Raw genomic sequence first — 25,288 nt, forward strand, 5'->3', positions numbered from 1 at the left:
GCTGAAACTGGAGGGTCAGGAGTTCAATGACAACCTCACAGTGTGAGGTCAGTCTGGGCTATAGGAGATTCCATCTCAAATAAAACAAGAACAAAAACTAAACACACACACATACACACTCACACACTCTCATACACACTTCTAAAACAATAACACAAACCAACCGTTTCTTGACTTAAGCAAACAGAAATTTATCTCTCTGTATTACCTCATTTTGTGTGTCAACTTGACACAAGCTAGAGTCATCAGAGAGGAAGGAGCCTCAGTTGAGGAAATGTCTCCATGAGATCTAGCTGTAACGCATTTTCTCATTTAGTGATCAACGGGAGGGTCCAGCCCATGGTGGGTGGTTCCACCCCTGGGCTGGTGGTCCTGGGTTCTATAAGAAAGCAGGCTGAGCAAGCCACGGGGAGTAAGCCAGTAAGCAGCACTCCTTCATGGCCTCTGCATCAGCTCCTGCCTCCGGGATCCTGCCCTGTTTGAGTTTCTGTGCTGACTTCCTTTAATATGAACAGCAATGTGGAAGTGTAAGCTGAATGAACCCTTTCCTCCCTGACTTGCTTTTTGGTCATGGTGTTTCACAGCAATGGAAACCCTAAGACAGCACCCAGACTCTGGTGTTTTTATCAACAAGGTCAACAAAGGCTGGAACAAGCTGTGCCTGTTGCTTCTGTTTTTTTTTTTTTTTTTTAATGTCGACACGCTTCAAATCTGACTCCTCTCATGCCAGCAATTTGATACTCCGTGGTACCTGACATTACCCTGGAGTGTTTAAGTAAACAGCAAATAACACTTGCTGCCAGTGGTTACATTAATAACTACAGAACAGGAGGACAGCACACTGTGGTGTTGAAGTGACCTCTGGACTTGAGTGAGGTCCTTGGCGGTGTCTAGAGTTTGTAGTGCTAATGGTCATGGTGTTGTAATGCTTCACCTCCCCAAGAACTGAGGACCTCAGCTCTGGAAACTAGCCACAATATTTCATGTGGCTGCTTCTAGCTACTTGAATACTCTGAAAAACGTTTTTGTCTGACATAACATCAAGGGTTTCCTAAGAAGGTCCAGTGTCTCTGTATTTTGTAGACACGAGAATGCATCATTTCCTGTGTCAATTCACTGGTTTCTCTCTATATGTTAGTGACATTTGCACATTGGAAATGAATATTTGTCTAGTTATCAATCTATTGATCCACGTACTTACCTATCCATCTATATGTCACCATACCCTATAAAAACAGTCCTTCCTTTCTCCCTTCCTTCCATTACTAAAGCAATAGTGATTTTTTTGTGTGTTTGTTTTTATAACTAGGCTAGGCTCTCGAAGGCACTGAAAGAGGCAAAAGCTAGAGAGGCCAGGTCCTTAGTATCTTGCCACTTCTAGTAAGGGCAGAAAGAAAACTCACTATGTAATTGATGCTGGCCTTGAACTCCCGATCCTCCTGCCTCATCCTCCCAAGTGCAGAGATTAGAAACCTGTGCCACCGGGCCCACTTGATTAGACATTAAATTTTATCTGTTATTCAAAATATTTTAGCAAAGTTCTAAATACCCCTAGCATTGAACAAACAGAAAAATAGTTAAAAGACTATATCACACACACACACACACACACACACACACACACACACACACACAAATCACTCAGTTTTTCTATTCTCTAAGACAAATTCAGAGGTGTTTAGATTATGTTGTATTAAGATCTTTTTGAATGGGAATTTGTTTAAAAATTATGTAATTCGCCAGGCGGTGGTGGTGCACGCCTTTAATCCCAGCACTCGGGAGGCAGAGCCAGGCGGATCTCTGTGAGTTCAAGGCCAGCCTGGGCTACCAAGTGAGTTCCAGGAAAGGCGCAAAGCTACACAGAGAAACCCTGTCTTGAAAAACCAAAAAAAAAAATAAAATAAATAAAATAAAAAATTATGTAATTCAAAATTTAACTTTTTCCTAATGAGACTTGGTTTTGATTTTTGTTAGGTTCTACCACTCCAGATGATGTTTGTGCTGGAAGATCACGAAATGGGGCAAAGTGACTGGGGGGTGGGAACCCTTTAGAGAGGAGATCTGGGAGGGCTTCCTGAGGAGGAGGCAACTGAACTGTCTGAATTATGAGAGGGAAGCAGCCTTGGGGAGATATGCCTTAGAGACAGAACAAACAGCAAGTGAAAAGTGTTTTGAGTAGTTTAAAATAAAAATCAGTACAATAGACAATAAAAAAGTCAAAGTCAGAATGAGGGAAACATGGAAGAGCATAAAAGAGAGTTGTAATGTAGGCATGTGAGCTGTGAAGTTTAATCAAGTTATCAAAACTGAGCTGCACATTTGAGCCCTATCTTCCTGGAAGCCATGGCAAAAAGGGAAATGAGATTGATCTCATAGTTTTCCCTCTTCATAGGGATAAGGCATGCCTTTAAGTTTCTTTCATTGACCTTCCTATGTGGGGCATAGAATGATTGTATTAAGTGTGGCAAGGGCTGTTTCTTTATAGAAGTGGGGGATTATTGTGAACTTTGGGGTGGACCTAGTCTAATCACATGGGTTGTTTATTTATTTTGTAGTCCTGGGACTGAACCCAGGGCCTTACACATGCTAGGCAGGTTCTCTATTGCTGAGTTATTATCCCCAGTCCTCACATGGGTCCTGCAGAGTCTAGACCCCTCCCCAGATGGAATTAGAGGCCAACAAAATCTTAGAAGTGTGATCAAAATGTTTCTGGCTTTGAAGATGGGGAGAACTGGGAGGCAGAGACTGTCCGGCCTCTAGAACTGGGTAGAGCAACGAAACAGAAGTTCTCTGAGAGCTCTGGAAAGCAGTACAGCCTTGCTGACAGGGACTACAGCTCAGTGAGACTGGGTTGGACTTCTGGCCTATAGAATTGCAAGATCGTAAATGTGTATTGTCACTGAGTTATAGGAATTTGTTATGATAGTCATATATGGTGATATTTTATTTGTACTGAAATGTGATTTTATTTGCATGTTAATAAAGTTGCCTGGGGGGTCAGAGCAGAAACTGGGCGGTGGTGGTGCACTCCTTTAATCCCAGCTCTTGGGAGGCAGAGGTAGGTGGATCTCTGTGTGTTCAAGGATACAGCCAGCATGGAGACACACGTCTTTTTTTTTTTTTTTTTTTCCGAGACAGGGTTTCTCTGTGTAGTTTTGTCCCTTTCCTGGGACTCACTTGGTAGCCCAGGCTGGCCTCGAACTCACAGAGATCCGCCTGGCTCTGCCTCCCGAGGGCTGGGATTAAAGGCGTGCGCCACCATCGCCCGGCGAGACACACGTCTTTAATCTCAATACCAACCATAGAAGACCTGGAGGTCTGTACAGACAGGCAGTGACAAGGAGGTCATGTGATTGGGTTTACAACCAATGAGAAGGCAGAATAGAAAGTCTATAAAGAAGACAAACAGACAGGAAGTAGCTCTCTTGGCTGAAGAGGACAGCAGCAGCAGTGAAGGGTAAGGTTTTTAGCTCTTAGCTCTGATCTTTTGGGCTTTCATCTCTGCATTGGCTCTGTGTTTCTTATTTAACAAGACGGTTACATCTACAGTCATATAAAACTAACATGATATTGGTTGCAATAACAGAAAGTCACCTAATTAAGCAAGTCAAGTAAAAGGTACCCTTTAGAGGCTGGAGAGATTGTTCAGTGGTTAAGAACATGTGTTGTTGTTTGTTTTTTACTCTTTTGGGGGGCCCGCTACCCAGCTCCCAAATAAATCACACACGGAGATGTATTCTTATTATGAATATCCAGCCTTAGCTTTACTTGTTTCTTGCCAGCTTTCCTTTAAATTAGCCTATCTATCTTTTACCTCTGGGCTTTCCCCATTCTCTTAACTTCTGTACCTCTTACTCTTACTCCGAGGCTTGCTGTGTAGCTGGGTGGCTGGCCCCACGAGTCCTCCCCCTTCTCTGGATATTTCTTTGTCTTCCCAGTTTCCTCTTTCTGTATATCCTCTCTGCCTGCCAGCCCCACCTATCCTTTCTCCTGCCTTGCCATTGGCTGTTTAGTTCTTTATTAGACCATCAGTGTTTTAGACAGGCACAGTAACACAGCTTCACAGAGTTAAAGAAACGCAACATAAACAAACGTAGCAAACACACACTGCCCATGGGTTCAGTTCAGTGAACTGGACCTGGGTTCAGTTTTCAGCACAGTTCACAACTGCCTGTGACTCCAGCTCCAGGGGATCTGGCGTCCTCCTCTGGCCTCTGAGGGCACCTGCATTCAAATACACACGTCCATTCCTGCAGCACACATGCACATAATTAAAAGCAAGTAAATCTTTAAAGAAAAGGACACTTCATTCCAAAGATCTGGAAATAATACATTGGATTTGAAGGCACAAATGCAACTGACCCAAGAGAATGCTGGGACAGGCTGGCGCTGTCTCTGTTTGCACACCCCTTTTCTTTATGCTCTCTTTCCGTTTGCTCTGAAATCTGGTTTTCTACACGTTTTTTCAGCCCCTGTGGTAGAAAAGCATGTTTTTGGACAGCTCCTCTGCTCCTTCCTTCCTTCCCACCTTTCTTTCTTCAGGCTCTGACTGCATAGGCCAGGCTAGCCTTCAGCTCCCCCTTTTCCTGCCTCAGCTTCTTGAGTAATAGTAACACAGACCTGTGCACCAGCTCCTAATTTTTAAATATTAACTATGGCATTTGCCTAGAGAAAGACAAATCTCTCAGCTGCTATTTCAAATTTCCGGGAAAGGGATGCCACCGACTTGGCATAGTATTGGAACAGTCACCCATAGTCAGGAGACTTGAGGGTCTGAGACAATAGAGTTAGTTTCTAGAAATATCTGCTTATACTGCTGGGTTTTAAAATGTTGTTTGAGACAGCATCTCATGTAGCATGTTGGTTTTGTGAAGCTCTGGCTGGCTTGGAACTTACTATATGGCTGAGGCTGGCCTTGAACTGCTCATCTTCCTGCCTCCATATCCCAAATGCTGGGATACAGGCATGTGCTGCCACACACTCCACAGCTTTATACTGCTGATTTTATTCATTGATATTATATATATATATATATAAAATTTTATTTATGTATTTATTTAGAGACAGGCCTCACTGTACAGCCCTGGCTGGCCTGGAACTCACTATGTAGACCAAGCTGGCCTTGAACTCACAGAGATCTGCCTGCCTCTGCCTCCTAAGCACTGGGATTAAAGATATACCTCACCATGCCTATCTTATACTGATTTTAAAATGTAGCTTGCAACTTATCCCATAACCCCAAAATCTCTTTCCTTCTTCTCCACCCTCCCCTCTGTGTTGTGTATATATGTAGTATGTGTGTGTGTGTGTGTGTGTGTGTGTAAATATGGGAAGGTGTGCTCACCTGTACGTGTATATGAGGAGGCCAGAGATTGACTCAGGTGTTTGTTTGGTTTTTTTTTTTTTTTTTTTTTTTTTTTTTTTTTTTTTTTTTGCTTTCTACTTTTTTTTGTTTTTGAGATCAGGTCTCTCTGGTCAGAAACTTGTCACTTCATCTAGGCTGACTGGCTAGTGAGCTCAGGGATCCACCTGTTTCTGCACCCAGAACTGAGGTTACAGACACCTGCTGCTGCCCCTGATCAAAAGCCATTTAGTGGGTGGATATCAGCAATAAAGAGACAAAAAGGAGGGGCTGGAGAGATGGCTTAGTGGTTAAGAGCACTTGCTGTTCTCCCAGAAGACCGAGTTTGGTGCCCAGCACTCGTATGGGGTGACTCACAGCTGCTGTAACTCTGGCTCCAGAGGGATCTGATGCCTCTTCCTACTTTGGATACCAGCACACATATGTGTGTATACATACACACACACACACACACACACACACACAAAATTTATAAAATCAATACAAGTATGTGTGTGTGTGTGTGTGTTTAGGCCAGAAGTCAGCCTCAGGTATTGTTCCTAGGAACTGTCTACCTTTGTTTTTGACCCAGGGTTTCTCACTGCTCGCTGGCCTGAACTTATCAATTAGTCTATGATAGCTGGCCAACAAGCCCCAGTGAGTCTCCTGTCTCCACCTCCTTAGTGCTGGGATTCTAAGCATGTACCCCCATGCCCAGTTTTCTTTTACATTTATTTAATTTTCATTTATTCATTTATTTATTTATCTATTTATTTATTTATTGTTTTTTTGAGACAGGGTTTCTCTGTGTAGCTTTGGAGCCTTTCCTGGAATTCACCCTGTAGCCCAGGCTGGCCTCGAACTCGCCGAGATCCTCCTGGCTCTGCCTCCTGAGTGCTGGGATAAAGGCGTGCGCCACCACCTCCTGGCTTTTAAATTTATTTTAACTAATTAATTTTTTTACTTGGGTTCTGGGAATCAAACTCAGGTACTCATGCTTGGACAGTAAGTATTTTACCAGCTGAACTCTCTCCCCAGACTACAAACAGTGCTCTTTGCTGTGCTGACCCAACTCACAATGGAACCTAGCCCACTGGTTCCCAATCAGTGCTAGGAAAACAAAAGCAGAAACTGAGATCTATTTAGCCAGAATCTCGGAGTGAATAGCTTGTGAATCTACACTTAAACGCAAAATAAAGCAAAATAAAAGCCATTCCCTATAGATGTCTCTGATGTTTAGCAAGTTTGGGAACCAGTGACACACAGGCTGTGCAATGGAGGACTCTTCTGCATGCCTTTCCAAGTCTTCCTTCCAGTGTCTTCCCTTAACCAGGCTTTGTGAAACGAGAGGTAGATAGTTTGGAGTTACTTTTTGGAAGGGTCTGGAGTGTAAAAGGCCTCAGCGGTTTATCAAAGGCGGATCCATACACGCCACAGTCGAATGAAGCAGATGGTGGAGTTTGTCTCCTTTTCTGGATATTGTGGTAGGACACTCCTGCTCGTTCTTCTGCTTGGATGGACAGGCAGGCCATCTCATAGGTGCAAGGAGAACATGCGGAGTAAAACTTCTCACATCTCTTCCAGACTTGTTAGACAAAGTTCTGTAATTTTCCAGAACATTTCTTGGCCAAGATCCCAAAGTTCTATAATATAGTACATGGTGGGGAGTATTCATGCTTGAAAAATGGTTTTCAAAATGAAGTTACCAACTACTCATGACCATTTGAGTGTTGTTGTTGTTGTTGTTTTTCCTATGAAGGGAACAGGATGAACTAAGTAGTTGCCAAATGTACACCTGTAAGCAATAAAATTAATTGCTCTGCTGTACTGTTACTGGCTATCAATCACCTTAATTTTAGAAGACATCTGCCTTGAATAATTATGCTAGTCCAAGTAGAGTTGAATTTCTTCCCCGCAGCTGCTGGAGAGCAGGACCCCGCCCACTGAAGCCGTTCCTAGTTCATGTCAATAGAGCATTAGCATACAGCTGGAGCCAGCTTTTCAAGTCTCTGTGGCTTGCGACATGCATTGAGGTGGGCCCACAGAGGCTTGGGACACATGGAGAGCTATGTTATTTGACTCGTCACGGGCCGCTTCAGCCTTTCTTTGAGGACACACACCCGCCTCTCAGCAGTGACTTTCGAACCGCGTTCCTGTCGCTTTAGGCCCTCTGAGAGTATGTCTGGACATCCCGTCACGAAAGCGACAGTGCCGTTAACAGGCGTTTTACTTAACCCCGCGCTGCTCTGTGCTGAAGGCAGGCTCCCCTGCTCGGTTCCTGGGGTGCAGCGGGTGGGGACCAGGCTCTGGGGCACGTGGGCGCCGTTGCGTGGCCCGCGCTCCCCTCGCAGGCTCCACGCACGCACGCGCGCGGCAAACAGGGGCTTTGCACTTTGTCCCGGCGAGGACCCCGTCCAGCTCCTGGGTCGGCTCAGCCGGCCTGAGAAAAGTTAGCTTCTTTAGTGTGGCGTTCGTTTGGGGCTGGGCGACCACCCGTGTCGAGTGTGCTCCTCGGTCAGAGGCAGCCCGCCTGCCTGCGGTGAGTGCCCCCCAGGGTCGCCTCCTAGGGCCCAGCCGTGCTGCCCTGAGGGAAAGGGTGGGCAGGAGGGTTAGGCTGCGGAGCGCCGTTGCTATGGCAACCGCGGGTAAACCGGCCTCGGCCTCCAGCTGCCGGTCTGCCAGCCAGCCAGCACTGAGGAGGGACCTGGCGATGACCACAGACCCTTTAGGAGCCTCCCGGGGCCTAAGCAGTTGGGATCTCATTTCCACCTGGTCTGGTGTTTGGGGTGGTCGCTGATTGTGACCATCGCTGTCCATCTACAACTCCTCACCTCCATCCCACTTTCACTACGGGAAACATTTTTGAAAGTTTAATGTGACCTCACTAAGGGTAAGTGTGTGTGGGGGAAAACGTCCTAAAAAACTGGAGTTGTAAGGGTTTGATTTTAATTTCCTAAGAGCCCGATACCTAGCAGGACCTCATCATGTGGTAGCAGTTTCTTAGGGCACTTCTTTGCACAGAGTGGATGCTCAGGAGATAGGGTGATGTTAAGAGCTGTCTCCTGCTGATTCTGAGGGTAGGGAATTTCAACCTGCTGCCTGTTTCCTAGATGCAAATTCTTAGAATTTCTCACACAGTTGTGGCTGAAATGAACCTGCATGTGGTATTGCCCTGTGAATGACTAATGGCAAAGTGGTTAAGTTAAATTGTCGGGGGTAACTGTCCATTTGGGGGTACCCCTCATTCCTCACCACAGCTGAGGAGGACCCTTGTTTTTTGGCCTGACTACCTATCTTCAACATCAGACCAGGATCCTGCCAGCCCTACAGAGGAGGGAGGGTCTGGGAGTGGAAAGCAAAATCAACAGGTTTTGAACTAAAGCTTTCTCCCCTTCTCTAAACTGGCTTCAAATTGTGAGCAATGTGTAGAGATTCTGCACATTGAAAATTCTAGTCTGTGTAAGCCACCAGTGTTCTTGCCCCAATGAATCGTACATCTATTTAGTTTTCAAGCCAGGAATCTCGCCCTCATCAGTACCATTTGCCTTTCCCCATGTCCATATCATCATCAATTTGTGTTCATTTTGTCTTCATACCGAAGATCAGATCTAACCACTTCCTCCCGTCTCTCCTTCTATGACCCAAGAACAAGCTACTGTTATCTTACCTTGTCTCTTGTAGTTACCTCCTAATTGGTCTGAAGTCATCATCTCATTTTAAAGCGTTCCTGCCTTTCTGCTCTGCAGTGGGAACAATATTTAAAATTTGTAAATTGATTATGCTGGGCCAGAGAAATGGCTAAATGGTGATGTGCTTGCCACCAAACCAGATGACCTGAGTTTGATCCCTAGGACCCACACAGTAGGAGAGAGAACTGACTCCACGGATTGTCCTCTGATCCCCACACATGATCTCTAGTACCTCTAAAAACAATTTAGGCTGGGCATGGTGGATAGCTTCTAACTCTTCCTGATGTAGTCTTCCAAGTAGGTGGGATTACAAGCATGTGTCATTGTGCTTGGGTCTACATAGACTCCTCAGTTGCTCATCATGATTTTGTGTCTCACTTCAGGACCTTTATACTTGTTCCTCTCCCTGTCATTGCTCTTCTCTTTATTAACTCTGGCTCACCCTTGATCTCTGAGGCCAAATGTTTCCTCAGGAAAACTATATTTGATTACTTTGTCTGGGACACACCTCAATATTGTCTCTTCTAGTAGCATTTGTGTATATGGCACATAGTGTGTCATCAACAACTAACTGAATGCTTGAATTGTAACTATTTTCCCATGGCATTCAGTAGTGTCTGAAAATATCATGCTGTTGTTAGAAGCAGACTACAGAAACAGATAGTTTACATGTTAATTCTATCTCTGTCACAGTTCCATACCTGAAACCTGTGGGCTTATGTTTCATTTTATTGAAGGGTGATATGCTGTGTATACTGTACCCTTGTAGTGGTTTGAATAAGAATGGCCCCTTATAGGTTTATATATTTGAATGCTTGGTCATTAAGAGTGGTACTACTTTTGAGGGATTAGGAGGTGTGGCCTTGTTGGAGAAAGTGTGTCACTGGTGGGTGGGTTTTGAGGTTTTGAAAGCTCAAGCCAGGCCAGCCTCTCTCTCTTCCTGCTGCCTGTGGATCTGGATGTAGAACTCTTAGCTACTTCTCCAGCACCATGTCTGCCTGTGTGCCACCATACTTCCTGCCATGCTTTGCACCATCATGATAATGGACTAAACCTCTGAAACTATAAGCCAGCCCCAATTAAATGTTTTCTTTTATAAGAGTTGCCATGGTCGTGGGGCCTCTTTACATCAAGAAAACACTGACTAAGACAGCCCTAAATGTTATCAATTACATTAACTTCTCTTTAGTAAACTGAATCTTAATTGGGTAAAGGTGATGCATAGTTTGGCATTAGTTCATGGCAAGGTTTAGCAACAAATGAGTTTATCAAAAAGTTATGAAAACATTTTGTTTCCATAGCTTTTTGGATGTTTGAATTTCAGTCTAGAATGTTAAAATTTGTCTTAGTGTGATCTTAGTTAAGTCACCTTCTCAGTGCCTCAGATTTTTCACTGGGAAGTTAGACATGTCACTAGCACTAGTCTGCCTATAGGTTCAACGTCATATTGCTTTGAGAAATAAATGAATTACTACATGTGAACTATTTGGAACAGTGAATGGTGCTTATTCAGTAATATGTAAGGGTCCACTCTTATGCCATTTTCTTAGCTACATAATGACACCACAAATAAGGTATTATTAGCTATTATTATTATTTATATGTTAAGAACCAGATATAGGGATGAATGGCTTCATAATTTAATCTTTTCATTATATCTTTGTTGCTTACGATCAGTTTCTCAAAAATGGAATTACAAAGGACAGGAGTGCTGTGATGTTCTTGAATCATAGGGCTGCTCTACTCTCCAGAAAGATGACAGCTCCACCACCAGCTGTATGATGTGCATGCTAGCACTTGGCCCATTTCACAGATAAAAATGATTCATCTTTATTTTAATTTGTATCTCTATTGTTTATTTGTTCAAGCATTAAACAACCTTATCATTAGCTGTTAGCAATTTCTTTTCTCTGAATTGCTTATACAAACTCTTTGAAGGATTTTCTAGACATAGTAATTGTGTACGTTTATGTAGTTCAGTGTGGCATTTGAATATATGCACATAGCATGTGATGATCAGATCTGGGCAACTGACCTATCTGTCACTTCAGGCATTTATCATTTCAAACCAGAAGTTTAAAGTCATCGTCATTGACTACAGATCTCCTATTGTGCTGAGAATATTACAAGTTAGTCCTCCCATCCAGCTGCACCCCTGACCTACTCACCACACCCTGTCTGTGTTTTCTTGCCGTTGTTTGTTTAATCTCTGTCTTCCTTGGCCAGGGTAGGAACCAGTGTCCTGGGCTTTGGCAGGAATTAGATAATGTGTCATGGGGCCCCGGGTAGGTTCTTACTTACCTGTAGGCTACTGAGTATGGTAGAGACTGATGTTTCAGAAGCTAAGTCTTGGGTGAATTCTGAAATCTGGACAGTGTGGACCTTCAGTGCAACAGGGACAAGAAGAAAAAGACATCTAGGTGGGAGGCAGAGGCCCAAGGGAGATAATTGGTGGGGGAAGTGGCTCAGAGCTGGGAGAAGTTCCATTGCCTTTCCATAGGCACATTGCAGATCCATCTGTGGAAGAAGAGGGCTGCTGAGGGTGCTGTGCCTGCCACACACTCGTTTGTGAGAACTATTGATATAGGAAGAATATTGCTTGTCATACCGGGTATTTTTTTTTAAACCATAATTATCTTTTCATTTATAATGGCTTTTTGGGGAGTCTTGCAGAGTGAACTCAGGGCCTCATATCATGTACAGACCATGTACCATGACCATCCCTTGGCTCCTATGTGATTTTATACTTAGAATGTCCTTGTGTGTTGTCCTGGACAACAACCTACACTTTCTTTAAAATGTAACCGTATTTTAAAAAGATGTTATTTTGTGATACTAGTATGTAGACAAATTGCTAAACAGTCTTATTAATAAAAAACCTGGAGCCAGACATTGGGGTTAAAACCAAGAGATCAGAAAAGCAGAAAGAAGCTAGCCTCGTTCTCACCACTTGGAGATCCTCAGCCAGAGACCTACTTCTTGTATACCCACGCCTATATGCCTTTCTGTTCTGCCAGCTGTATCACTTCCTCTTCCTGCCCAGCTCTGTCACTTCCTGTCTGTACAGACCTCCAGACCTTTATGGTTAGTTCTGGGATTAAAGTTATGTACCACGACTCCTGGCTCTGTTCCCAGTGTGGCCTTGAACTCACAGAGATCCAGATGGATCTCTGCCTTCTGAGTGATAGGATTAAAGGAATATGCTACCATTGCCTGACCTCTATGTTTACTACAGTGGCTGGCTTTTTACCCTGATCCTCAGATAAACTTTATTGGGGTACATAGATAAAATATCACCACACTAGTAAATTGAGTGGTAATGACTTTAGGCATAAGAAAGTTGAGAGCCTAGGGAGATGGTAGAGTGAGTAACAGCACTTTCTGTACAAGCATGATGACCTGGTTTCAGATACTAGCACCTATCTAAGGCTGGTGTAGTCATTCAATGGAATGTCTATAACTTCAGAGAGTTGGGATATGTGTGCTGAGACAGGAGGATCATTGCTAGCTTCTAGTCTAGCTCCAGGTTCAGGGGCAGACCCTATCTCAAAGGACAAAGGTAGAGCTCAATCGAGCAGGACACCAGACATCCTTATCTGGCCTCTGAGCGTGCACACAGGCACACATATGCACATACCCCATACATATATTGTGTATGTGCACACACATCACACCTGCCCACACCCACACCCCCAGCACACAGAGTTGAACACTATATTTTCTCATAAAAATTCTAAAAAATGATGCTACAAAGGCTGGTGCTCATGTCATCATCTCCCTGTGCTGGGTAGGAGAGGATGAGGAGGGCTCTTTCTGAAGTGGCTGCCAGATACTGTAAACCTGTAGAATTGCTTCTTTATCTTTGAGACCCTGAGAAGTGGCTTCTGGGGGAGAAGATGTAATCCTGGAGGTATTTTCTATGCTCATCTGTGTAATGATCCTTCATAGTATTTCATACACTCACAGCTGCTACATACTGAGAAATGTCTATTTTTAAATAGAAGCTTAAATACGGACAATGTAACAAAACTGATTGCTGCCTTTCTGGTGTACTTTAGGATGTGTTTCTCTCCCCTTCCGAATTCCGCTACATATTAGTGAGGCTAATTATGTTTTGCTTGGATTTATCTTTAGGGCTCTAGAATGTGAATAATGGGCACATTGTTGTTAAACTGTATTATATATCTGCTCTAAATTTATTAACAAATAAATTGTAGAGTGCATAAGAAATGAATCACCTCCCAAATGTTTGTGGTTTCATTGGCTCAAAGTTGTTTTTAAAAAGGTTTATAAGGTGAGAGCAATGACTTTAATAACTAATTAAAATATCATTTCTATGTATTATAAACTACATAAAATTGCCTTTTAAAATAATTATTGATTATATACATATGTGTGTGGCATGGAAATAGAGACAAGACTATTGTCGTGGGGAGAGGACCAGTGAGAGGCAGAGGGAGGAGAAGGAACGTAAGGAGGGGCAAATAAAGTAAACATATATAAAACTATCAGAAGAAAAACATTGTGTTTTGTACACTTACTGGAAAACCAACAAAAACAACAACAACCACAAAACATTACAGTTATCACTTTGAATTCCAGTCAGGATGAGTAATAAATTGAAAAAAAAAAAGCCCAAGTTTTTTGTTTTTGTTTTGTGTTGAAGATAGGTTTGATACTGTTAACAAAGTTTGGTGTGGTACTGCACACCAATAATTCCAACACTTTAGAGGCTGAGGCAGAATTAAAAGTCTGAGGCCAACCTGGGCTCCATAGCAGGTTCTTGTCTCAAAAAAATTGTTACCATTGTCTTATTTTTGGACATGAATTATTTAGTAAGCAACATTGACTATTATAAACATTTATTGAGCAAATATTTATTGGGTGCTTATGATATGTACCCAATTCTAGAATATTGAACTGTGTCTCCACATTTGCATTGCATGTGTAAAACGTTTGCTTGTGGTTCAGTATTTTTAATATGAGCTGGTAGTTATTTCAAGAAGCTGATCATCTGGACCCATATTAATTCTGGACACTATTAATTAAAGGATTCATAACAAAAGCATTATAGAAAACTCATCTAATCTGCAAGACTGAGATGGTGGTCACTGGCACCAACATGGGGCACATACATCCACATGAAATCTGAGATTAAGAGTCTCATGCTCCTTTTCAGGGCTAGTTGTGTCTCTCATGTGGGCTGTGGTACAGAGATACTGCGGCATTCGGGCTTGAACACAGCATGGTGGATTCCTGTTACAGTACACAGAGGGGTCTCCAAGTGTCACAGCTTGAGCTGTTTAGCGGATTTAGCTTTTACTCATACAGACAAAAAAGATTTGTGGGCTACATGCTATTGGTGGCGGCATGGACCCACTGCTCCCAAAGTTGGGGCAATGCATGGCTCCCAGAGCTGTTGGTAAACATACCTGCACCATGTTGGAAAGCCAAACTGGGCAGAGCCAGTAGCCAAAGCTGCCACTTTGAGAAGCTTAGCAATTTAAAAACACTCCTGGTCAGAAAAGGATTATAGATATACAATAAAACAGATTCAGATGGGAAAAAAAAACTCTGAACAGGTTACAATGTGTGTAAAAATGTATGTAGTCTTGGAAGAGAGAGGAAAAGGAGTATAGGCAGTTAAATAGTTTTAAAAAATAAAGTCTTTGAAGAGACAGTAAAAGTAATATAAAAATTAAGCCACATAAAGATGGAAAGTACACAGAGAGTCTTTATACTGTATGTTATTGTGTTGTCTTTGAATTGTTTGACTGCTGAGGAAGGAGCAACAGCTGCTAAGAGACTTTTGATTGTGTTGATGGATTTAATCCAACATATATATTTTGAAAATGCCTTGACTTCAAAATTTAAGTAAAAAGATTTGTTACTTTGAAGAAGAGGTTATGCTTTTATTTCCGCAGGAAATGAGAGGCTGTGGATTCATTCTGTGTTAAGAAAAATCAGATTTGATCGAGCAAGACCCCCTGAAAAATCTTCAGTGGGAACAGGTGGCCCAGATAATCCAACATTTCAGAGCATCTCTGTTGTGGTTTCCTCTGAGTTCTGCATCCAGAAAGGCTTCAAGGTTGCTGGCTGCGATGATCCAGCCTCACAGACTACTCCAGTCAGGACTTAACCATAATCCTAAATTTTCTTTGGTCCCCATAAGATTACAAGCACCCCCAATCAGTAGGAAGTAGCCTAGAAAACTATGCCCACATTCTCAAAAAATGGATTATGGATGTTTGTCTTTGTTTAGGGAGTTTGGTTACAAACTGTTATTGATCATATCAGTCTCTTTCTAAAAGAAGAAAGAGGGATGTGAGATAGAAATGATAGGAGAATAGGGTAGGTTATTGAATCTAGTTTAATCCAAAAAACAACTATTAATCTTATATATTTTATATTACTATGGATTTTGGTTTATTGGTACAAATTTAAAGTTAATTTTATTATACTGTATGTATATATTTCTACTCTTGTTTAGAGGGTATTATGTTTATACAGCTCATTTAAAATATGATATATAATTAAGAAATACAAATTAATAGTCATCTCAATAGTCAAACTTATAGTCATGCTAATTAGGTTTTATAGATATGCAGAGATATATTTCAGATGGACAGGTAATCTTCAAATACTTCAAAGACCTACAGAACATGGCATTTAAAATGTTTTAAGAACTTAGACTTTTCTGAACATTGAGACATGTCTGCTCCTGGCAGCACCAGTCTGCTTCAGAGAAGATGATGGGTATCAAAGAAACTCCATATGGAGTTTGCTTTCTTTGTGGCAAAAGTTAGCCATTTGTGCCAGAAACTGCTCTTGCCTGGACTGCTTGACAGTATGTTATATAAACTGGACATACAAGACCCATAGGAAAGTGACCACTGAACTTTGCCAAAACAAGGTGAGATGGACCTTCAGGTTCTTGCTTCACAGAAGATATGGCCAGACATTCTGCAGGACACAGAGGAAAGCAACTGATGATCTTTGCCAATAGGTGAGACAATCCTTCACATTTCCTGCTTCACTGAGAAGTATGCCAGAGATGCTAGGCCTTTAGGCTGAAGATGTATGTCCCAATGTTGCAGAGGAACTTTGAGTGACTATCCAGGCAGCCAAATGTCTCTGTCATTTCTAGAATTTTGGAAGTTGCTTACAATGCATTTTCTGCTTACTTAGGTTGTATTATATCCTCCTGGGGTCTTTGATGGAGTTGAAGACTAGATTGCTATAATTATAGTTTTCCTTAGTCATGATAAAAGATAAATTAGATATAAAACTTTAGATTCACAAAATTGGATAGATGATAGAATATTTCCTTTAATTTTGCCAAATACAAATAGACTAGATATTGTAACTGTAATTCTTGCTTGATAATTGTTTTGTTATATGTAATTTTACTATGTAAAAGTTAAAACCTTCCTTTTTGATTGGACAGAAAAGGGGAATGTCTTTCTGTATGCTGTGAATATGTGTTGCTCCCATTGGTTAATAAATAAAGCTTCATTGGCCTATGGCAAGGCAGGATGGAGCCAGGTGGGAAATCCAAGAGAGATAGAGAGAAGAAAGGCAGGTTGGAGGAGACACTCTGAGCCACTGCCAGGAGAAGCAAGATGTGAGAGAACAGGTAATGCCACAAAGCCACGTGGCAAAACATAGATTAATAGACATGGGTTGAGTTAAGTTGTAAGAGCTAGCTAGCAAGAAGTCTGAGCCATAGGTCAAACAGTTTGTAATTAATATAAGCATCTGTGTGTTTATTTGGGACTGAATGGCTGCTGGACCAGGCAGAACAGAAACTTCCACCTACAGGTCACTGTGTTGTAGTCATTTACCACCTACCAGAAGCTGTACCTGGGAGGCTCCATTTCTTGCTACTTGACTTCTTTCCAGTTTGTTTGCTGTTATTGGGTCTCAGATAGGGCATCTTTTATGAGTTCCAGGGAGCTCAGATCTTTACTGCCTGAGATTTTTGGAAGAAAGTCCATATTTTTTCTTGAATGTTTTTCGTGGAAGTCCAACTCATTTTCTTCTCAAACTTCCTTTTTAAAAAACATTTATTTATTATTTAATGTGTGTGTGTGTGTGTGTGTGTGTGTGTGTGTGTGTGTGTGTGTGTGCATGAACATGGGTGTGTGCACATGCTTGTGTCATGGTGCATTGTGTGAAACTATTCTGGGGAAATTTGACCAAACCTTTACTTATCCAAGATGAGGAACTGATGACAGACCAAAGTAAGGATGCCATCAGAGTCCAACTTGGTGAACCAATGAATTTTTATTGGATACTAGCTTGAGTATGCTGAGGGGCTACTTACAGAACAGGGATGATTCAAAAGCACCTGCAACACCAGAAGCCCACCCCAGCATGGGAGGTGGCTCCCAGAAGCTGGAACCTGGAGCTCATTGTATGACTGACAGGAAACTGGGCAGGTTGGAGAGTGTCTCTTGCAGGCAGCTCACTGGTATCTGCTTTCTTAGCAGTCTTTATTGCTTAGTAGGGAAAAGCCTAGTGCATTTGGTCTCTAGTGCTGGAAGCCTTGCTCCAGATGGGTTCGATGACCTGGGATGGATGTGTGAAGTCAGTGCCAAGAAGAGACTGTGACTGCCTGTTGTTCAAGCAAGTGGCCCCGGATAGCCTGGGTTGTCTTTATTAATACAGTTTCAATAGTTTGCAGGAGCAGTTTTGCAATCAGTTTTTGCTTCCTAAGCTACTAAGAATGGTTAAAACAATTGCCAGTTTATTCCTTGCTTCTTTCCCCTTCCTTCTCCAAACTCCCCCACCAGTAGCCATTGCCTTTTGATCTTTATCTTTATAGTCAGAAGCATAAGCAGTTTTGCAAGCTACAAAGAAACTTTTCTGACTAGGCATGCCTAAAGGTAGAACAGTGTGCCTAACTGGCAGCACACGGGGTTACAGCATCATGCAGGGCGAGAGATAGTTTTGCCTCTTGTAGTTAATATTTACATCTGGTAGGGTCTGGAGTCTCATGATCAACTCACCAGCCAAAGCTGAAACAATCCATTCTACATTTTGTACTGCTCTATCTCCTCTGGGGATATACCAGGTTTTTCCATTTATCCTATAGGAAACATAACTTGGAAACTTACTCTCAATAGTCAGCACCGTTTATCTTATATCTGTCTCTCTTAACTTCTTGGGATATTGACACAGTTATTAGAAATGAGGGAATGGTGGGTTTCTATAATTCTACTTCATTCCCTGTTCCTAGAATGTTCCCATTAACTCTTGATACTATCTATTTAAGAACATTTCTTTAAAACTCTTATGGTTAAAATCATTCTTTCCAGAACAGTTATGCAAATATGTAATATGAAACTTTATGACCTAGCGTGTCTTATTCAGGCCAGCAGTGTGGCTAACACAGTGAAAGCAAGGAGAGCGTGTAGCACACACACTCACACACTCATGAGTCACGCCCAGAATCATGCAGTGAACTGTCCACAGGTTCTTGCCAACTAGGTTAGGATCTCCAGGGTCTGCTATTTTCAGGCCTTGTCCCCTGAAGAAGTCACAGGGCACCTGCCACTCTAGAGTTGTTTACTTCCTGAGTCTTAATGAGGTTCCCCTTAGAATGTTCTGAGTCTTTAGAACTTACTGAGTTCTACACAACACAAGCATGTGGAAGTCAGAGAACAACTTGTGAGAACCATGAGAACCGGTTCTTTCATTCTACCACGTGGGTCCTGGGGATCAAACTCAGGTGTAGACCACATTGGGCACCAGATAATGTGGGGATTTAACAAGGCAACTCCACGTAGTTAAAAAGGAGGTTTATTTTGGGTAACTTACAGCCAGTAAAGGGGTTGGTTACAGGATCCGGGAGAGGTGAGGTGTAGTCCAGTGGGGTTCTCTAGAGAACTCTGACTGGTCTGCCATCCAGCATCCAGGATCACCAGGAACCAAGAGAGTTGGCACATCTGGATCTCGAGCCTTAAGGGCTCCTGTCTTGGCCCTGCCCCAAGGGTGTGTCATAGGTAGGCATGGCAGTTACCAGAAGCCTCCCTAGGGGTAGTACTTCCAGGTCAAAGCTGGAACAGCTACCCACTACTCTCAGGTCTTCAGACTTGGCAGCATGTGCCTTTAGCTATGATCCATCTTATTTGCCCTCAAACACATTCTTAATAAAAAAACCCCTTTATTTTATGTATAGCAAAACAATTTATATTATCATTTAGCGTGATGTTTTCAAGGTTCATTTCTGTTATAGTGTGCATAGCATTTCATTTGTAACTAACAACTAATGGTCATTTGTGTTTTTTTTCTTGAGTATTGTGAATGATGCTGCTGTTATTGTGTATGTACAAGTGTTGGCATGAACCTGTATTTTAAGTTCTCTTGGGTATGAATTGTATGTATGAGTGGAATTGCTGGTCTTCTGGGAACTCTTAGCTTTTGGAGGAACTGTTGAACCCTATCCCAAAGCCGCTGTACCATCTTACATTTTTTTCAGCAATTTGCAAGGCCCCCTTTTCTCAGAGTAAGTTGACACTGACCCAATAATGGGAAATGATGGCTCGCTAGGCCAGCAGTGCCAGCCTGTGGAGTCTGGTTTGCTGGGTTCAAATGGAAAGTTCCTTGTGATGGAGAACATAGAAATGTAATTTGTACTTAAGGGTTAGCATCTGTCTTTTTATGCTTCTTATTCAAGAAAAAGATATTTTTTCCTGTTATTTTTGGCGTTTTATCCATGTGTCTGCTCTTTTGAGTTTTTGCCTTTTTGACTTCCTGGATGTTACACCTCCACTTTAACACTGTCCTCAGTTACTTGCATATTTCCTTTGGAATCGTGACCTTTTGTCACTCATGGGGAATGGTGCTGGAGAGGATCTGTCTTGTGTTTATGCAGGCCATAGCCACAGAAGAGATTCCTCAGGTTGACTGTGGCCCAGTGGAGACACACTCCTTATCTGTAGGTTTGTCCTCTGCCCTTGATGGTGGCCTAGTGCAATCTGCCTTTCGCCTTCTCTACCCTCACCCATGATGAGCCTTGTTCTAAGGCTTGGTAGAGTGACTCAGGATTGAGGTGTGGCCCAGCAGCCTGGTTTTCAGTCTCATTGGGGCAGTCTGTGTCCATACATCCACTTATTTATCCCCTCAAGGCACAGCCCAAGGTGACTCTACAGACATGAAAGAACCTGTCTTGAGTCCCAGAGGATATTTACATAGAAGTTTGACCTAGAATCTTACTATGCTAAGAATTGTTGAGGGAGCAAGGTGTAGTTGTGCACACCTATAACCCCAGGACTTAGAGACAAAGGATAGCAAGGATTTCAGGGCCAGACTGGTCTGCATAGGAAGGTCCAGGCTATCCAGGGCTGCACAGTGAGACCCTGCCTCAAAACCAAATAGTCACTGAAGGAACCTTCCTAAAAGGAGATCAGTTAGCTATGGGAAGAGAGAGCAAGATGGCTGTTTTATTATACAATATTTGAAGAGTTGTTCAAATAAACTTGACAGAGGCCCACATTTTGATATTATGTTCTGGCCCTGCCACTGAATACCTGTTTTTTCTATCTACATTCCTTTCAGCCTAAAATAATTCTGTCTTCAGAAACATAACGTTCAGTTCCTGTACTGATGAGATCTGGATTCTTGAGCAGATTGAGTAGCAGCATGGTAGCTTTTTGAGTTGAGCCATCAGCGAATTGAAATTGTAATAACTGTATTTATTATACTCAGTTCTGAATGAGTTATTACTAAGCCTTTCCTTGGTCCCATATTATCACTAGTTTATAGGCTAATTTGTTTTTTAGTAGGATTTCTTTAAATTCTATTGGATGTTTCATTACTAGAATGTTTAAAATGGCTGATTGCTAGACTCTTCAGGGAAACTAAAGCCTTAATTACATCTAATATTTTTATTTTAGTTGATTTTTTAGATGAGTTCAAAAGCAACTTATTTTAAAGGAATGAATTTTTTTTATATAACTAGATTTCTTGCAAATTTAGAATTTTTTGGCCACATTTTACTGTTATTACTTTAACTTAGGTTGTAGAACAACATAAGTGTTGTTAGCTACTTTCACATCGAATAGCATGATGATGTTATATCTTAGTACCCTCACAATTAATATCATGATGACACATTGTATCTTAGTGCATTCCCCTATGTTTCTTATGGTTGTCTTTGCCTAGTATTGATTTATATATTTTTTATTCTCCTGGCACTTTTCACAGTGCTCATCAAGCCCTGCCACGTTGGAAGCAGGGAGTTCCTGAGTTTGAGCCTTTTCCATGTGACTATTCCCTAGTGAGTAAATAAATGTTGATCGGATTGTAGACATGACATTTAGTTCTAGGTGCCAGTTTTCAGTCGCTGTATTGACAAATTAGGCTTCAGCCGTGGAATTAAAAGATGGAGAGAGAGAGAGAGAGAGACAGACAGACAGACAGACAGACAGAGTGCGGCGCACACTAGTCGCCCAGCCCTGGAACTCTGGTGCTGCACCACATCTGGTGTTGCACATGTGTTCTTATATATACATTTTTAATTGAGTTATGTTTTTAGCTTTGTCATTTGTTACTATTGTTATAAAGGGATATTGGTAGGCTATAGGGTCTCCGAGTATCATAGAAAATGCTTTTTATTTTATTGATCACATTGATTTTCTTAAAAATACACCTCTGCTAAGTCTTCAAAATGGAGCTCACAAATAGCTCTGATAGGAGTAGCAATTGAAAACTGCTGGTTTACTGAGAGGTTATTTCAGGAAGATCTATAAATGAAATAGTATGGACATTCAGTTAGTGCCTTTGATATTCAAGAGTAGGAAGTGGGGGCACTACAGCCATTTTTGAAAATTGTGTTTTCAGAGGCAGTTACTAATTGGATTGTAGAGTACTGTATTAGTGCTTTAAATGGCACCACAATTCATTGCAGTTCTGACCAGAGATAATATATGTGCAGGTAAAATGAAATCCATCTTCATGAAGAGCGACTGGTTATACAAAATGGTTCAATCTGATTTTAAAATAAAGCAGTAAGTGAAAGCAGTAAGAGTTCAAAAAAATACTTAGGGCCCCAGGAAAGAAGATTTAGTGCATTTAACTTTCAGTTTCTCCCTGTAGACGAATGCCTTTAAATTGATGCAAGTTATCAAGCCATTAGATTAATAAAGCAAAGGAAGATTCCTATTTTCTCTTTGATAAGGATCCTGACTTCAGGGACAGAGAGCTCTCTTTTAGGGCAACTTCCTTCTTAAGTGGTAAGGCTCTGTCTAAACCTTTGGTTCTCTTCCTAAATCAGTGGGAAAAAAATCCGTTTTCTGCGATGAGCCTGAGCTCAGTGTGAGTGCTATAAAAGGCTTAAGAGGATGGCTAGGCATGGTGGGGGATGCCTGTAATCCCAGCGTTTGGTGTCGGGGGATGGAGGCTGGAAGACAGAGTTCAAGGCCAGCTTTGGCTACATGGCACATGTGGCCAGTCTGGGCTACTTATAGCCCCATTAAAAAATTTTAAAGTTTTGATTGGTATGGTGAAAAGATCACAAACTGGGAGATGTTGCCTAGTGACAAGGATAAAAGTTTTATAGACCTCTTTAGAATTCTTTACTATTTTCCATCCAAAGAGCTTGAAACACTATTATGATGGATCAGTTTACCTTCCCTGAGCACTTATGTATCACAGGCTCTTGGTATTAAAGAATGTGAGAAATATTTTCAAGTTCATTGGAGAGTGAGAGAAATACTTGTCAACCTTAGAGAATAAACAGATTTGTTCCTTCCTTCATTCATTCTGTGTCTCTGCTAAAAATGATATTGATCTTTCATGGGTGATCTTCAAATTCTAGCATGAATACTGTGTAATATAAATCGTGAATTTTAATGTTGAAATAATGATTTTAAAAAATTTGGATATCTTATGTGAATACCAAGTAGAGGATTTTCTCACTTTTATGCCTGAACATTTCAATCATATTTCAAAATAAAAATATGACAAAGACTTTTCTGTTGAAAATATCTAACAGTTTTTTTTTCCACATGTTTTTCTGAAAATATAGTAAGATTGACTGTGGAGCAATGTTTTTTTAAGTGTGTGTGGCTTAGCCACCTAGCTGGGGCACGGAACCAATCCGTTCCTTCTGCTCTTTTGTGGCCTCTGCTTCTACACAGATTGTATGCTACATTCACAGAGCTCCTTGCCTTGTGTCCTTATTGATAGAGTATGAGATGGGAGTAAGGATTGGGTGTCCACTATCTCTGTTGCTAATTCACATTAATGTAAAGTTTCTGAATTACCTTATTTTAAGCAATTTTGCTTCTGTTAGACTTCATTGTGTATGGGGGCTCTTTTTTAGTCTTTAAATTACACTTTATTCAGAAGGCTGGTGTAGGAACTCTTCATGGTTTACTTGCTAAGTTTTGACTGATTTATATAACTAAATTATACTCTGTCTTCCATTACTGTTTTCCCTTTCAACAAACACTGATCACCTACAGCATGCATTGTCCTAAGAGTCAGGTGGGGAGCCATACTGAGTAAAAATGACTGAGTATGATAAATATAACCGTGGAGAAAGGTGCTAAGTAATTACTGTTAAGTATGATATCAGAGTCATTTGTCGAGTGCTACCAATACAGAGGAACTTATTTGTATATGAGGCAGGGAAAATTGGAAGCTGGGAATTGACTGTTAAGATGGAGTTGAGATTTAATACTTAATAAATATTTTGATGCTTAACAGGATTGTTCAGTCTGCATAAGTTTTGGGCATTGATTTTTTTTTCCATTGCATTGTGGTATAACTTACAGTCATTTGGAGTTTGCAACATCATTTCCTATTTCGAAAGGATCTCTTATGATGTTTTGAGTGTTTGTCTTTGGAAGCTTAGAGGGAGATTCCATTGCTCACAGTCTCTCCTCTGTATTAACAAGCATCTTTGTCTCTCTGCCTACCTCTGTTTTTGAGAGAATCTGAACCAGTTACTGGACAGTCATCATGATTAAATTCTGTGCCACTTTGAATGTTTTCCTAAAGCTTTTGACTTCTGTATTGACTATAATGTTATTTAGTTTCCATTTTAAAAATCCTTATACTTGGTTCGGTGAGATAGCTCAGTGAATGCAGGTACTTGCTGCCAAGACTGGCAGTCTGAGTTAGATTCCAGGGTCCCACGTGTTAGAAGGAGAGAACTAGCACCCTATCTATGGCAGTTGCCCATCTCCTTCCCCATGAATTTGCCTTTTCTAGATAGTTTACATCATTGAAACCTTACAGCGTTTATCCTTCTGTACCTAGTCTTTTTCATTCACTTACTGTGATTTTGGTCTTACACATGTGCCCGTCAGCCAGAGGCTCATATGGACCTTTTCTGTAGATCTTGGTTTCTGTGCTCTTTTCCCTCAACTATGCTAGACTTCTGGGGAAAGGATCCAAGACCTATTTAGGAAACTGCTTCTGGATGTTAAGCTGGTATGATAGGAATCTGAATGTTTCTTTTTCCTTTCTCCTTGTTGCCTGTCATGTAATGTTTGAAACCGTGGTATTGTGTCTATCCAGCTTTCTAGCAGTTTAAAGCATTAATGTAAATGTTACCCTTATTTCTTCTTGACCAGAAGCAGAATCTTCTCTCTCTGTCTCTCTGTCTTTGTCTCTCTCTTTCTCTCCCATCTCTCTTTTTCTTTTTGTGGTACTGGTAGTTGCAGCCACATGTTGGGCAAGCATTTGATCTGTGATCTAATCCCTAGCCATTTCTTTTTTTATTTTGAGAAAGGGTCTTGCCAAATTGCTTAGACAACTGCCTCAGACTGGCAGTCCTCTGGCTTCAGCCTTTTGTGTAGCTGGGATTATAGGCATATGCTATCAGGTGCTTCTAAAAATGAGTTAGACTAGCAAATACTCAGATCTTTGCCTTTTGCTTACTCATTTACATGTCTTTGGTAGAACTGAACTATTGTCCCAGTTATAGGTTGTACAACTGGTAGGCTCTAAGTGTTGATTTAATACAAGAAAAACAAGATGACCACACATCATTGATTAAGTCTGCCTGCAAATGATGTGTAGGAGATTATTCTTCCTCTGTGGTGTCACATTTGACCTGCTTCTGCTGACTAGAGTGCCTGTATAGGCATTAGGGAAACATTGGTGGGTGTAGTTTAACAGCACCGCACTTGGTGAAATACCAAGTCCTACAATAATAGATTTATTGTTTTTTATACTTCCAAATATAAAAGAATTTTCCAGAATCCTTTTTTGCTATTATGTTAAAATACATGTTTGAGTAGTG

At 41.5% G+C, this 25,288-nt stretch overlaps 1 protein-coding gene across 1 annotated transcript in view; it reads left to right on the plus strand.

Annotated features, from left to right (window-relative positions):
* Positions 1 to 7,712: 7,712 nt before the first annotated feature.
* Stk33 (serine/threonine kinase 33) overlaps positions 7,713 to 25,288 on the plus strand; it is a 174,586-nt gene continuing 157,010 nt past the window's right edge. Inside the window, exon 1 of the mRNA XM_059269110.1 lies at positions 7,713 to 7,880. The gene's annotated coding sequence lies outside the window, so the exon portion shown is untranslated. The remainder of the gene's footprint in view (positions 7,881 to 25,288) is intronic.

Source organism: Peromyscus eremicus, chromosome 1 (genome assembly GCF_949786415.1).
Source record: "Peromyscus eremicus chromosome 1, PerEre_H2_v1, whole genome shotgun sequence".
Taxonomy (NCBI): domain Eukaryota; kingdom Metazoa; phylum Chordata; class Mammalia; order Rodentia; family Cricetidae; genus Peromyscus; species Peromyscus eremicus.